Below are 17903 nucleotides of genomic sequence, written 5' to 3' on the forward strand. Positions count from 1 at the left end.
AAGGTATAAAAGCAGAGCTGGTAGGAGATAGCCTCAATTAAGGGATCCTGTACTTTAATTTAACCTACATACACCTATGTCAAACCCTATCAAAAGCTTTGCAAATATAAAAAAAAAAAAAAAAACAACAACAACAACAAACAAACAAACAAAACTGCACATACTGTTTATATGTTTCTCTTCAAATGCAGCACACCCATGATTCTAAATACATCATGCATTTAACCTGATTGGTGTTTGTGAAAATAAGAATTTCTATAGAATATTCTATGGAATATTTCTATCTTTTAATGACCTTTCCAACAGTGGAGAGTAGATATATCGACCTGTAGTTAGAAGATATCTGTCACCCTTTTTAAATAAAGACATGACACCAGCTAATTTCCAGGTATTGGTCTCAGACATATTAAGAAATGTTTCGAGAGGTGTACAGTGTATGATGTAACCTACGATGGCCGACACCCTGTCCACCCGAGGCCTTGCAAGGATTCATTATATTGTAGTATATCGAGTATTTCGGTAGTATTTATAACACTAATCTGTTTACCAGTTTATGACTGAACCACAGGAATAGCTGTGTTACTGTCATCTACTCTTGCTATACTACTAAGATAATTATAAAATAACTAAGCTTTGTCTTTGTCTTTAGTTACAATATCATCAGAAAATGGATCCACTGGATGAGTAAAAACTTCGCTAGCCAAGTGTGTTCAAAAGGAGAGTACCGCATTGAACACCCTTGGCTAGCGAAGTTGGATTAGGTTTGATTAACCGTTAACAGGGCACGTAAGGCGCCACCAATATGACATAGGATTGGAAGATGAATACCCATCAATAATACCAGGAACATTTACAAAAAGGATGATACGCGCATTGACTTTTCATGTTATCAACTGTAATTTCGTCACAATTTAAATTTATTAACGTCTGAAAGAGATTTGGTCGACCTTGCGAATTTATGCAACCTATCCCTGATTTGTATGGGCCCGGAGGTCGTCCACGGCTTGTCTTTAGTTCTTATTGATAGAGTACTTTGGGGGAAAATACTCTTCAACAAAGCTTAAGAAAATATCCGTAAAACCAACAACGGAATCGGAAAAACAGCTGTTTACGTACTGCACGTCAGCTTTTTACAAATAATATGTTACTTTTTACGAATGAAATGCCGCGTTTGCAAAAGTCACGTGATGCTATTAGTGCGTAATTTGACATATCGAGCACCGTGCTATAAATAACATTCAAAATACAGCAATGCTGTAGCAGGAAATACTTCCCGTGAGGGAAGCCGGGAGATATGGGTTGGATCTCTTCCGTAGGAAAACATCGATTTGAAGTGTTCTGTCTTAAGTCGCCTTTAGTGGGTACCACAGGACAAAATATTATATAAGGTTTCCAAATGGTCGTATAATAACATGGAACTAGAAAGCACTTAGCTTGCACGCGCTTATGGGATCTCAACGAGATGATCGGCCGCGCTACGGATGGGTATAAATGTACTCGATGAAATTAAATGGAAAATACACATTTGAGAGGAACAGACATGGTTTTTTCCAGAATTATGGAATGAATGACAATAAACTGAGATTTATGACCACACCGTAGTGTGTTAGTAGTTAGGCCACGACCACATCGTAGTGTGTTAGTAGTTAGACCACGACCACACCGTAGTGTGTTAGTAACTAGACCACGACCACACCGTAGTGTGTTAGTAGTTAGACCACGACCACACCGGAGTGTGTTAGTAGTTAGGCCACGACCACACCGTAGTGTGTTAGTAGTTAGACCAAGACCACACCGGAGTGTGTTAGTAGTTAGACCACGACCACACCGTAGTGTGTTAGTAACTAGACCACGACCACAGCGTAGTGTGTTAGTAGTTAGACCACGACCACAGCGTAGTGTGTTAGTAGTTAGACCAAGACCCCACTGTAGTGTGTTAGTAGTTAGACCACGACCACACCGTAGTGTGTTAGTAGTTAGACCACGACCACACCGTAGTGTGTTAGTAGTTAGACCACGACCACACCGCAGTGTGTTAGTAGTTAGACCACGACCACACCGTAGTGTGTTAGTAGCTAGACCACGACCACACCGTAGTGTGTTAGTAGTTAGACCACGACCACACCGTAGTGTGTTAGTAACTAGACCACGACCACACCGTAGTGTGTTAGTAGTTAGACCACGACCACACCGTAGTGTGTTAGTAGTTAGACCACGACCACACCGTAGTGTGTTAGTAGCTAGACCACGACCACACCGTAGTGTGTTAGTAGTTAGACCACGACCACACCGTAGTGTGTTAGTAACTAGACCACGACCACACCGTAGTGTATTAGTAGTTAGACCACGACCACACCGTAGTGTGTTAGTAGTTAGACCACGACCACACCGTAGTGTGTTAGTAGTTAGATCACGACCACACCGTAGTGTGTTAGTAGTTAGACCACGACCACACCATAGTGTGTTAGTAGTTAGACCACGACCACACCGTAGTGTGTTAGTAGTTAGGTCACGACCACACCGTAGTGTGTTAGTAGTTAGACCACGACCACACCGTAGTGTGTTAGTAGTTAGATCACGACCACACCGTAGTGTGTTAGTAGGAGACCATGACCACACCGTAGTGTGTTAGTAGTTAGACCATGACCACACCGTAGTGTGTTAGTAGTTAGACCATGACCACACCGTAGTGTGTTAGTAGTTAGGTCACGACCACACCGTAGTGTGTTAGTAGTTAGACCAAGATGTGGTAGTTAGTGACTCTGTAGAAAAATACCGTTTCACAATCAAGTGACTCCATTTGGAGAAACACTTCTATAATGAAGAACTTCAATGTTTTTAAAGCGACTATAACTGAAATCACTGTTGGAAGATATCATCAGGCTTGACATTTAACCTTTCCCTTAATTACGAGAATTAAAAAGTTCGCAACTTTTTTCTGTAAATCCAAACAGTACAATTATGTAGGTCCTACAGTAATGTATGATATCACGCGTAATTAGGACGTTGTGCGGACTCGCCACCCATGTGACTCCATTCGACTTTCTACATAAAAAATTCTTTACAAACATCCAGTGAGTTAAATAGTGTTTTAAAACTCGTAAATATATCTATCTATGAAGCATGTTTACGGTATAGGCTCGTAAATTGCTATATCTTAAACCCACCTTTACTACTTAAAGAAGAAATCATTGTTTAATGAGTGTGAAATCTACAGTTAGAGTCGCTTTAACCTTGTGTAAACTATCAATAATGACTTTTTAAAGTACTTGTTGCGGCGACTTCGGCAGTTGAAGCAATAATAAAGATGTTGTGTAAAACAGGGAGCTTGTAATAATACCGATATGTAGTCCTAAGTCAGACTTTTTCAGATAGAAAAAATGCTGACAATAACAAATAGTCTTGTTTTAGTCGACTGTTAACGTTGATACATTCCATTAAAACTTCATTTAATCTGACGTGACGCTTAACGTTACTATTCAGAGACATGGCCGCGTTATAAATTTTGCAGCGCACACCACAAGTTAAGAGCTTGTATCACAAGTTAAGAGCTTATACCACAAGTTAAGAGCTTGTACCACACGTTTAATAGAGCTTGTACCACACGTTTAAAAGAGCTTGTACCACAAGCATACCCTATAAACAGTATCAAAAGCCTTCTGTAGTTGAATGAAACACTAAAATGCCGAGACATTGGCGTTATTTTTCTGACTAACGTTATAAAGAGAGAAGATATGCTCCAGGCAACTCGTTGGTACCGTAAGTCATTTGGTCATCCTCTTTCATGTTTTCTAACTCCAACAACGGCGCTAGACGTTTGTTGAGAATGCAACAATACGCTTTACAAGACAGAGACTGAGGACTTCTCACACGAAACTCCAGCGGACCCATTAGATTGGTAGAGTTTGGTGTCACTCTATGTTTTATTATCCTCTATATCACGGGGGAAATGCCGTTTTCAAAGCAAGATGGAACGACGTTATATAACATAGACATTCCCCATTCGTTTGTTATTTAGCTTTAACATCCTCATAGTGTTCCAGCTGTTCATTACTTTAGTATTGATATCCATGTCTCAAGTATATCTGAAACCACATTTCCGCCAGCCTCAAGTAGTACTAAAACTCCAGCAGATGTACCGCTACCTATCTCACCTGTCGGGAGCTGTACCGCTACCTATCTCACCTGCCGGGAGCTGTACCGCTACCTATCTCACCTGTCGGGAGTTGTACCGCTACCTATCTCACCTGCCGGGAGATGTACCGCTACCTATCTCATCTGTCGGGAGCTGTACCACTACCTATCTCACCCGGCGGGAGCTGTACCGCTACCTATCTTACCTGTCGGGAACTGTACCGCTACCTATCTCACCTGTAGGGAGCTGTACCGCTACCTATCTTACCTGTCGGGAGCTGTACCACTACCTATCTTACCTGTCGGGAGCTGTACCGCTACCTATCTCATCTGTCGTGAGCTGTACCACTACCTATCTCACCTGGCGGGAGCTGTACCGCTACCTATCTTACCTGTCGGGAGCTGTACCGCTACCTATCTCATCTGTCGGGAGCTGTACCACTACCTATCTTACCTGTAGGGAGCTGTACCGCTACCTATCTTACCTGTAGGGAGTTGTACCGCTACCTATCTCATCTGTCGGGAGCTGTGCCACTACCTATCTCACCGGAGCCATATAGTCCGATAATTGCCTGGGTCACAGACTTCGTGTACAGGGAAAGCAGCCTAAATTCAACTTTTGGGACCAGTGAATAGTTTCCGACTTCAATTAATGCGAAATGGAAGGCGTTATAACCAACAATGAAATGTACAAAGAACGAAAATAAGAAGTCATTTCTGGTAAGAAACAAATCTCTCCACATCAATCAGAGAGGGAGACAGGCGGATCAAAGGACGAAAATAAGAAGGTAATTCTGGTAAAGGACAAATCTCTCTATATCAATCAGAGAGAGAGACAGGCGGATCAAAGGAGGGGACAACCATACTGGATGGTCGGTACAATAGAGGAGGAAACACAGACACAGGAAACAAATAGGAAAGGAAGGAGAGAATATACAAATAGGAAACAAATAGGAAAGGAAGGAGAGTATAAACAAATAGGAAACAAATAGGAAAGGAAGGAGAGTATATACAAATAGGAAACAAATAGGAAAGGAAGGAGAGTATAAACAAATAGGAAACAAATAGGAAAGGAAGGAGAGTATATACAAATAGGAAACAAATAGGAAAGGAAGGAGAGTATAAACAAATAGGAAACAAATAGGAAAGGAAGGAGAGTATATACAAATAGGAAACAAATAGGAAAGGAAGGAGAGTATAAACAAATAGGAAACAAATAGGAAAGGAAGGAGAGTATATACAAATAGGAAACAAATAGGAAAGGAAGGAGAGTATAAACAAATAGGAAACAAATAGGAAAGGAAGGAGAGTATATACAAATAGGAAACAACTAGGAAAGGAAGGAGGGTATATACAAATAGGAAACAAATAGGAAAGGAAGGAGAGTATAAACAAATAGGAAACAACTAGGAAAGGAAGGAGAGTATAAACAAATAGGAAACAAACAGGAAAGGAAGGAGAGTATATACAAATAGGAAACAAATAGGAAAGGAAGGAGAGTATATACAAATAGGAAACAAATAGGAAAGGAAGGAGAGTATATACAAATAGGAAACAAATAGGAAAGGAAGGAGAGTATATACAAATAGGAAACAAATAGGAAAGGAAGGAGAGTATATACAAATAGGAAACAAATAGGAAAGGAAGGAGAGTATATACAAATAGGAAACAAATAGGAAAGGAAGGAGAGTATATACAAATAGGAAACAAATAGGAAAGGAAGGAGAGAATATACAAATAGGAAACAAATAGGAAAGGAAGGAGAGAATATACAAATAGGAAACAAATAGGAAAGGAAGGAGAGTATAAACAAATAGGAAACAAATAGGAAAGGAAGGAGAGTATATACAAATAGGAAACAAATAGGAAAGGAAGGAGAGTATAAACAAATAGGAAACAAATAAGAAAGGAAGGAGAGTATATACAGGGGTTAAATCCTTCCATGGAATATAATAGAATCCAAGGAGAGTATCCTCAGGGGTCACATCTTCCGTGGAATATAAATAGAAGATTGGAATCCAAGTTGGTGAATAGGGAAATACGTGTATATTAAAAAATCTACGATTTTATATTCCTAAGTGAATGCTAGCAGTATTGTTAAGCTGGGTGGGTTTAAAGCCATCTGTGTTGAGCGATTAAAATCAAACCAAAAGCAAGGTGAAAAAATGAGAACATTTATTGATTTCAGCATAACGACCTAGGTTTCAGCTGTGGTTACAAATTTCGGAGAAGGTAATATATACTTATGTTGTGTTTATAATCCACCAGAAAGTCAAGTTGGTCGAGGAACTGGAGAATAATATGGAACTGTTTTCTAGCAAAGGAAAAGTGATTATGATTGGCGATTTCAACCGTAAATAGGTGTAAAGACAGATTATATTGAAAAATGACCAGTTTCACTGTACACTAACTGGTTATATTGAAAAACGACTAGTTTCATTCTACACTATCTGATTATATTGAAAAACGACTAGTTTCACTCTACACTAACTGATTGTTTTGAAAAATGACCAGTTTCATTCTACACTATCTGATTATATTGAAAAACGACTAGTTTCACTCTACACTAACTGATTGTTTTGAAAAATGACCAGTTTCATTCTACACTATCTGATTATATTGAAAAACGACTAGTTTCATTCTACACTATCTGATTATATTGAAAAACGACTAGTTTCACTCTACACTAACTGATTGTTTTGAAAAATGACCAGTTTCATTCTACACTATCTGATTATATTGAAAAACGACTAGTTTCACTCTACACTAACTGATTGTTTTGAAAAATGACCAGTTTCACTCTACACTAACTGATTGTTTTGAAAAATGACCAGTTTCATTCTACACTATCTGATTATATTGAAAAACGACTAGTTTCACTCTACACTAACTGATTGTTTTGAAAAATGACCAGTTTCATTCTACACTAACTGATTGTTTTGAAAAATGACCAGTTTCATTCTACACTATCTGATTATATTGAAAAACGACTAGTTTCACTCTACACTAACTGATTGTTTTGAAAAATGACCAGTTTCATTCTACACTATCTGATTATATTGAAAAACGACTAGTTTCACTCTACACTAACTGATTGTTTTGAAAAATGACCAGTTTCACTCTACACTAACTGGTCAAGTTTCTGATGGAGTAATATACCAACAAGTAATTACCTGGACGAATCAATCCTGATTATACTACCCATATGTTTGGGGACAAACTGTTAAAATACAGGTCTACAGATACATAATGACAGGAATAAGAGTCACAGCGATGTATACACGTCTACATGTCATATATATACATGTATATATATATAAGGGTCAAAGAAGTAATATAAACAGTATAATCCAGATAACACTGGATCCTCACATAAATGTATGGAGGATACGAATTACTCGTAATGATTATATGGGGCAAAGAAGTAATTCAAACAGTGTAAACAATAAGGTTTGTTAAATTTTCGAGGCAATCCGCCCCTTTATCAAAACACAAAAAATTACAAATACAATCACATAATATATATAAGAAGTACTGGAAATACAATAAAATACAATAAGAATAATGTTTTAGTAACTGGAGAAACAACGTTACAATGAACCCTTCGGCAAACGTGGGCCGAAGGCGGATACTAGCGTGACCTTATCATGTTCAACACTAGAACGCTATGCGACCAACGGCAGAGATATTTTGAATTCCCCCGCACGTGAAAGTATATCGAAGAGTTCAATATATATATACAGTCAAACTTCGATGTTTCGAAGTTCAAGGGACTAACAGAAAAACTTCGAAACAGCGGGACTTCGAATTATTCATGGTTGACAATAGATCGATGTTTTCTTGATAATTACCATATCTGTTAACGTTACATGTCCTCAGTGTCTTCGTGTTGATCGTCGCCTGTCAGGCTCATATCGAAAAGTTTAGTTAATTTATACCTCAAACACAACAAAATAAAAATTCTTTTCATTAATTATACCTAAGCATTTTATTAATTAAACAAAATATGTATCGGTTACAAAACACTTTTATCGCGTTTAACAGATAAAGCAAAAGAAGTACAATGCACACTTACGTAAGTCGTTAGGCTTTTCTGCTAAAGACACGTGCGTTTACGTTATGTGCATATAAAATACGGAATGCCGATCGGTTGGAGAATGCATGATTGAATGACAAATAATCGATTTACTTGGATATTTATGTATAAGTTTGAAACGTGACACTTTGAATATGAGTGAAGCTATCGCTAATTGTTTGTGTTTAAAATTGGTCCGGTTGTTTTACAGTTCCGTAAAATTTACTCACCGACCGCTGATTTCAATGGCGGCGGAGATTATCAGAGACGACTACCGAAATGTTTTACCGGAGTGATTAAATGTCATGGCTTCTAAATACACCTTTTATCTATCAATTTGGTCTGATTATTAAATTAACCCCATGACCGGGAGTGACAACACACGCTATCGTTATCCCTATTGTCAGTCAGGGCATTTGGGGGAGAGGTGTGAAATCTTGCCGCAGGGGTCACGACAAACACCTGTCCAGTGGTCAGTACAGGTAATTTTTTTGTTCGAATCATGAGATGTCAATTATCTATAATATCATAGCTAACGGGTCATGAAAAAAATTCGATACATCGAAAACTTCGATTTATAAAAATTCGAATCATACATAGTTTCGTTAGTAGTGTTATATAGTGAAAAAATTCGGGACCAAGCAAAAAGTTCGATACAGCGAGAAATTCGAATCAACGAAGTTCGAATCATCGAGGTTTGACTGTATATAGAATAATATTGAATTTTAAAAACGAATAAAATATCTACACATTTGTACAAAACTGGTCATGTAGTAATATACCAAAATGTAGTTTCTTAAAATCATCAATAATTTGTTGTAGATGCACACAGTTTCTTTTGTAGAGTTACTTTGTGGTAATATAAAGCAGGGCAATATTCATATGTCACTTAAACCTGGAAAATATCAAGCTGCTATACCCACTAGTGTCTATACCACACGATAGGAGCTTTTGTTTGACCAGATTTCACTTCAGTGCGTATAAACGCTTATTTTGTTGAACTTGAAATGCAAATGGCGGCTGTGAATAATAATACACAAATAAAGTATAAATGGAGGCATTTCAATCAATATAAAGGCTCTTATTTCGTAATCCATCTGATCATAGCAAGCAGGATGTTTACCAAAAGTTAAACTGTTGAGTTGGTGGCCTTTTTTTCAGAAATATGCACTTTTTACTTCAAACTCAGCGTTGAACATTGTTTTCTTAAAAGCAGTCTTCTTGCCATGTTCACAGTTGAGCATTGTTTATGTTTGAAATGCCTCCTGACATGCCATATTTGTGTAATATTATTCACAGTCGCCATTTGAAAGGTCAAAATAGAATCCTTGTTTATACATATGTTAATCAAATCCGGTCAAACCAATGTTTCTATTGTTCGATATAGACACTAGTGAGCGAAACGGCATGGTTATTTTGTGTAATATTGGAGATCCAAATCAGCTTATTGCGTCCCACTAAAAATGCATGTTTCGCAGGTTTTGTCGAAATTAACAGCCAGCTTATTAAATGACATGTCCCCGTGCAGCAATGTCCTTGGTTAGCCATGACACATACTAACACCTGATCAAGTTACTTATGTTTAATTGGACCGTAGTAGTGATATATAGGATTGTAAGATATCACTGATATCAAAGGATTTGCTATTCAGCTCACCCTAATGAATGATGAAAGTTCGGATTACAAAAGTAAACGATAATATGAGAAAACAAAATCGGAATATTATATAAGTCATCGACACCTCACAAAAACCATGCATTGAATAATGTAACAGTAAAATTGTCACCAGTTAAACTGACCCTGAAACTTAAGTCACAAGGGATTATAGGGGCACATAATGATCAACATCGACCAATGTAGGGTAATCTCAGAATTAAAAAGGTCTGTTGATCTAAAGCATGACTTGAAATGCGATCGGAAACCGTACAAAGTTGTTTAAAAACATCGGGTCCCTGAAGAGTCTGAGTAACCTTGATTCAAAAGACCAGAGTGTACGCACAGTGCATGCATGAACGATGTGTGCATCAAGGTTAGAAACATAGTACAATCTCACAACCGTAGCAACCTTTCGGTCTACAAAATATACAATTGGTCTCGTTTCTGACTGAGTCTTTCGGAACATAGTAACTACATATACAATTTGTACCTGATAGACACTCGAGCTCGGGCAATGTCTCCCAAGAAGTTAGCATCATACCAGTATTCATACCCCATTATTCTGAAAGTAATATACATGTATAAACAATTTGCTTCTGTTAAAATCGCCGCCAACATAACTCACTTCAAACATCTGAAATAATGTTATCCTTTAAAAGGGAGTACGTATGGAATGACAATGAAAGGAGAAGACCGATTGGTCGATAAAAATATCGAAATATCTTAGATGGATTGATCGGCTGAGTATTTGACCAGTAAACCAGGGGTCCTGGGTTTGATCCCCGGCCGAGGCACATACTTTTAGATTTCTGAACATAGACAAGAAAGAAACATTGTTCTCAGACATTTGCTCACCATTCTTCTGTCGACATACAGACGTCCGTCGCCCCAAATCGACCAAACAATGACAATATTCGGCGCTGAAACGGGCGTCTAATATCCAGTATTTAATCTTAATTAGCTAGAATAATTTATCAATGTTTGATTTGAAGCTAAAATATCATAAATATACCTATACTTCTATAGACCTATATTTCTATCGATACGCAGAATCAAACATTAAATCATAATAGGTAAACGGCAGAGCCATAAAAATCCTGACAAGAAAAGTTGAGGAAATATTTGAAATCGACGTATGATGAGAACATGTCTGATAGGCGCCATAATTTACTTAATGTCTAGTTTTCATCATTTAATTATTGTTCAGTTTTCATGATTTATAAATTATATAGTTATAATCTACTTATTGTTTACTTTCAATAATTTACTTATTGTCTTGTCTCCATCATTTAGTTATTGTCTTGTCTCCATCATTTGCTTATTGTTTTGTCTGCATCGTTTACTTATTGTCTTGTCTACATCATTTATTTATTGTTTTGTCTCCATCATTTACTTATTGTCTTGTCTCCATAATTTATTTATTGTCTTGTCTGCATCGTTTACTAATTGTCTTGTCTCCATCATTTACTTATTGTCTTCTTTCTATAATTTACTTATTGTCTTGTCTCCCATCATTTACTAATTGTCTTGTCTCCATCATTTACTTATTACTTATTGTCTTGTCTCCATAATTTACTTATTGTCTTGTCTCCATAATTTATTTATTGTCTTGTCTCCATAATTTACTTATTGTCTTGTCTCCATAATTTACTTATTGCCTTGTCTCCATCAATTAATTATTGTCTTGTCTCCATAATTTACTTATTGTCTTGTCTCCATCATCTACTTATTGTCTTGTCTTTATCATTTACTTATTGTCTTGTCTCCATAGTTTACTTATTGTCTTGTCTAGATCATTTACGGCCATAATTTACTTATTGTCTTGTCTCCATTATTTACTTATTGTCTTGTCTCCATAATTCACTCATTGTCTTGTCTCCATCATTTACTTATTGTCTTGTCTTTATCATTTACTTATTGTATTCTTTCTAAAATTTACTTATTGTCTTGTCTCCATAATTTACTTATTGTCTTGTCTCCATCATTTACTTATTGTCTTGTCTTTATCATTTACTTATTGTCTTTGTCTCTATAGTTTACTTATTGTCCTGTCTAGATCATTTACGGCCATAATTTACTTATTGTCTTGTCTCCATCATTTACTTATTGTCTTGTCTCCATCATTTACTTATTGTCTTGTCTTTATCATTTACTTATTGTCTTGTCTCAATAGTTTACTAATTTTCTTGTCTAGATCATTTACTTATTGTCTTGTCTCCATTATTTACTTATTGTCTTGTCTCCATCGTTAACTTATTGTCTTGTCTCCATCATTTATTTATTGTCTTGTCTCCATAATTTACTTATTGTCTTGTCTCCATAATTTACTTATTGTCTTGTCTCCATCATTTATTTATTGTCTTGTCTCCATAATTTACTTATTGTCAAATCTACATCATTTATTTATTGTTTTGTCTCCATCATTTACTTATTGTCTTGTTTCTATAATTTACTTATTGTCTTGTCTGCATCGTTTACTAATTGTCTTGTCTCCATCATTTACTTATTGTCTTCTTTCTATAATTTACTTATTGTCGTCTCCCATCATTTACTAATTGTCTTGTCTCCATCATTTACTTATTATCTTGTTTCCATAATTTACTTATTGTCTTGTCTCCATAATTTACTTATTGTCTTGTCTCCATAATTTATTTATTGTCTTGTCTCCATAATTTACTTATTGTCTTGTCTCCATAATTTACTTATTGCCTTGTCTCAATCATTTACTTATTGTCTTGTCTCCATAATTTACTTATTGTCTTGTATCCATAATTTACTTATTGTCTTGTCTCCATCATCTACTTATTGTCTTGTCTTTATCATTTACTTATTGTCTTGTCTCCATAGTTTACTTATTGTCTTGTCTAGATCATTTACGGCCATAATTTACTTATTGTCTTGTCTCCATTATTTACTTATTGTCTTGTCTCCATAATTCACTTATTGTCTTGTCTCCATCGTTAACTTATTGTCTTGTCTCCATCATTTATTTATTGTCTTGTCTCCATAATTTACTTATTGTCTTGTCTCCATAATTTACTTATTGTCTTGTCTCCATCATTTACTTATTGTCTTGTCTCCATAATTTACTTATTGTCAAATCTACATCATTTATTTATTGTTTTGTCTCCATCATTTACTTATTGTCTTGTTTCTATAATTTACTTATTGTCTTGTCTGCATCGTTTACTAATTGTCTTGTCTCCATCATTTACTTATTGTCTTCTTTCTATAATTTACTTATTGTCTTGTCTCCCATCATTTACTAATTGTCTTGTCTCCATCATTTACTTATTATCTTGTTTCCATAATTTACTTATTGTCTTGTCTCCATAATTTACTTATTGTCTTGTCTCCATAATTTATTTATTGTCTTGTCTCCATAATTTACTTATTGTCTTGTCTCCATAATTTACTTATTGTCTTGTCTCCATAATTTACTTATTGTCTTGTCTCCATAGTTTACTTATTTTCTTGTCTAGATCATTTACTTATTGTCTTGTCTCCATTATTTACTTATTGTCTTGTCTCCATCGTTAACTTATTGTCTTGTCTCCATCATTTATTTATTGTCTTGTCTCCATAATTTACGTATTGCCTTGTCTCCATCATTTATTTATTGTTTTGTCTCCATAATTTACTTATTGTCTTGTCTCCATAATTTACTTATTGTCTTGTCTCCATAATTTACTTATTGTCTTGTCTCCATCATTTATTTATTGTCTTGTCTCCATAATTTACTTATTGTCAAATCTACATCATTTATTTATTGTTTTGTCTCCATCATTTACTTATTGTCTTGTTTCTATAATTTACTTATTGTCTTGTCTGCATCATTTACTAATTGTCTTGTCTCCATCATTTACTTATTGTCTTCTTTCTATAATTTACTTATTGTCTTGTCTCCCATTATTTACTAATTGTCTTGTCTCCATCATTTACTTATTGTCTTGTTTCCATAATTTACTTATTGCCTTGTCTCCATAATTTACTTATTGTCTTGTCTCCATAATTTACTTATTGTCTTGTCTGCATCGTTTACTAATTGTCTTGTCTCCATCATTTACTTATTGTCTTGTCTCCATCATTTACTTATTGTCTTGTTTCTATCATTTACTTATTGTCTTGTCTCCATCATTTACTTATTGTCTTCTTTCTATAATTTACTTATTGTCTTGTCTCCATAATTTACTTATTGTTTTGTCTCCATCATCTACTTATTGTCTTGTCTCCATCATCTACTTATTGTTTTGTCTCCATCATCTACTTATTGTCTTGTCTCCATCATCTACTTATTGTCTTGTCTCCATAATTTACTTATTGCCTTGTCTCCATCATTTACTTATTGTCTTGTCTTTATCATTTACTTATTGTCTTGTCTCCATAGTTTACTTATTTTCTTGTCTAGATCATTTACTTATTGTCTTGTCTCCATTATTTACTTATTGTCTTGTCTCCATCGTTAACTTATTGTCTTGTCTCCATCATTTATTTATTGTCTTGTCTCCATAATTTACGTATTGCCTTGTCTCCATCATTTAATTATTGTTTTGTCTCCATAATTTACTTATTGTCTTGTCTCCATAATTTACTTATTGTCTTGTCTCCATAATTTACTTATTGTCTTGTCTCCATCATTTATTTATTGTCTTGTCTCCATAATTTACTTATTGTCAAATCTACATCATTTATTTATTGTTTTGTCTCCATCATTTACTTATTGTCTTGTTTCTATAATTTACTTATTGTCTTGTCTGCATCATTTACTAATTGTCTTGTCTCCATCATTTACTTATTGTCTTCTTTCTATAATTTACTTATTGTCTTGTCTCCCATTATTTACTAATTGTCTTGTCTCCATAATTTACTTATTGTTTTGTCTCCATCATTTACTTATTGTCTTGTCTCCATCATCTACTTATTGGCTTGTCTCCATAATTTACTTATTGTTTTTTCTCCATCATTTGCTTATTGTCTAGTACGACGGACGCACTTACAACTCACGAACTAAATCGACCTTCGGGCCATTGGGCCTTTGGACTATAGGGAATTCGGACTATAGGGGATTCGGAATATAAGGCGGTCATCGTCTTGGTACGTACAAGACACGTAGAGGGACAGAACGGCCACACGTGCGTTGAAAGTGGTAGGGACGCAATGATAAGTGTGCCGTATGTGCGTCTGCCGTAAGTATGTCGCAAGACAACTTTACTACATCTACGAAGCACGCACGTGCAAATTCTCGGGAGTTTTACTGCGAACTTCTGACGTCACTCTTGCGGGCAGCACGGCACGTTTACGTCGTTCTTACTCCCACATTACGAATTAACTGCTAAACTTATTTTTCTGCATCTAGACTACTACCTTCTATAACTCTTTGACACGACAAAGAAAACACAGAGGACGCAACATTAAAAACTCCGTGTTTACGGTTGTGACCTAGACCTCACGTGCCGATTAGTACATATCAGACCTGGCCATAATGGCCAAGTCGTGTTTGCTTTTTCCGGGAGTGGTAGGTTGTAGGTTGTACCACTCCGAGTGCCGTGATACATCCGAGGTTTAGATGACCGTAGAGAATCGGCCGAGGTGTTCCGAGTGAGGTTGTACGTGAGGAAGTCGGTTCTTTGATATCGAAGAGGTCACGTTTATAACTCATCTGAAGTGTCCTTTGTTTCTGAATATGTACTGTGTTACTGCTGGGTTTTTTTTTTGTTTTTTTTTAAGAAAGGCAGTCGTGAAGACTAGCAACAAAATACATCAGTTTGAAATGTATTCAGCAATACATGAAATAAGGTAAACGGTTATCATACACCCCCTTAATAGTCTAATTCAATTTCATTCAACAAAAAAGTTCATGAAAATATCACGAAATGTCCACGACTTATATCCATGATACTAAGCCTATTAAGTACTTTGTTAGATAATTCACACACTTATTTTTCTATTTCTGGTGTGGGTTCGGTATATAACCTTACTAACGAAAACATCGCTTACAAGTGTGAAAACATCAAATTTGACGCGTCAGAATTCATTGTTCATAGCCGGACTGGTGCGCACATGCGCAATTATTGTGAATGTGCAATGACTATTTTCGTGTTTTTTGTTTGTTTTTTTCAATAAAATATGAATGGAATATTGTCTTCCTTCGTCATTTGTGTTACTATGTCACTTATCTAACCATAAACACAATGCATCATGTACTGTGTTGTTAATCCAAGGTTAAAGATTTGAAATTCCTGTTGTAATATTGTACTGTGTTGAACATATGTACATTGGGATGTATTCATCTTATAGACGATGTCATTGTGATCAGTTCAGGGTATCGGGCCTACCAGCACTGCGCCATTTAAATGTTGTTGTTTTTTTGTGTATAACAGTGGTTTTAAATGGCTATAAAATGGATATTTCTGGCAAGGCGATCAGGTGCAATGTATCATATACACCATGTGTTGGCGATCCGAAGATATATATTTGAATTTCCTGTCGTAGTTTTACCGAGAGAAATATTTATAATACATGTATATGTACAATTTGTATCCATGTATGTAAATACATTGCGATCCAGATATCCATATCATCGTATAGACGACTTCCACAATGATCATGTCAGAGTATCGGGCCGACCATCACTGCGCCATTGAAACGTTCTTTTTTAAGAACGCCGATGTGGCGCAGCGGTACGATTGGGTGCCGTAGATCGAGAGTTCGAGGCCCGGTCAGGGCATGAGTGAAAAAGTTGTCCGCCTTCGTCATTTGTGTTACTAGGTTATATATAAGATATGTACATTATATCTAAAATAAGTATTCATCACAGTACAACTACGACAGGAAATTCATATCTTTATCTTCGGATCACCAACACATAGTGCATATGATACATTGTGCTAATAAATAGATATATAACATAGTAACACAACTAACGAAGGAAGACGGCTTAATGACTCGTGCCCTGACCGGGCCTCGAACTCACGATCTACGGCATCCAATCGCCTAGCCAGAAATAATGTACAGATGTAATAAAAAAACTTGTCAATATACAAAACCAAATGTAGTATATAATACTATAGTAAGAATAATTTAGGAAATCTTACCTGAGTGCTCCACACCGTTTTGTACACTGCGAGGTACGTCCCCATAACACAAGAACAAAAACTAAATCGAGGAATTCTCAACAATTCACGTCATTAAACATAAGTATTTATCAGTAGGAAACATATATATTTAAAGTTAACACTAAAGTACTTCAAGAAAAAAACGTTCAATCCGTCGATTTCTTTTCACGTGCTAAAGTGCAATGTGCAATCTAGTACATGTAGGAGGATGTATTCTGGAGGTTACTGGATCTCCGGGTCTAAATCCTTTGCACGCAAGCGATCTCCTCGCCACAACATCAGGCGAGAGACACTAGCGACCTGTATCGTTAACCAGATGCTCAATAACTGGTGACTGCGAGTTTGATTTCACAAACCTACTGTATAGCTCGCCGTAAAGGCTGGAGTAATGGTGGTATCTCGTACAACTACACGGCGTACGTACAGCGTATAATACCCACAGGGGTTGATTTTACACGATTTAAACAAAAGCACGTGTATACATCAATATATCATTGGCACACCTGGCTTACCTGTCGTAGAGTGCGCGCATGTATGTGTAATATTTATTGTCTATGTCCGTTGATTGTGTCATTTTCTGACTCGCCATTGTCGTTACTGATGTGTAGGACACCACGGCAGTAACGTGGGATTATCGCAGGAAAAACGTTTCTCGTGTCAAGACTTTAACGTGAAAATAAGTTAATCAAGTCTTCTTATTACTGCACTCTAAATGGTGATTTTCACTAAAACGGTTTCGTGCAGCCAGGATTAAGTAATATCCTCGACTATCCTCCAGGCCAGACGCAACAAATTAAAAGAAAAAAAATGCCAGGAACAAGAACATCTATCTATTTCTGATAGCGAGTCTGTGCGACCCTAATTTTGTAAGAAGTCAATAAGACACTGACAGTAACTAGAAAAAACAATTGCGTTTCCAGGAG

General features: G+C 36.2%; 1 protein-coding gene across 1 annotated transcript in view; it reads left to right on the forward strand.

Moving 5' to 3' along the window:
• Positions 1–17903, forward strand: part of LOC117333961 (mucin-1-like) — a 44614-nt gene that overhangs the window by 25615 nt on the left and 1096 nt on the right. The window lies entirely within an intron of this gene.

This window comes from Pecten maximus, chromosome 9 (assembly GCF_902652985.1).
Source record: "Pecten maximus chromosome 9, xPecMax1.1, whole genome shotgun sequence".
NCBI lineage: Eukaryota > Metazoa > Mollusca > Bivalvia > Pectinida > Pectinidae > Pecten > Pecten maximus.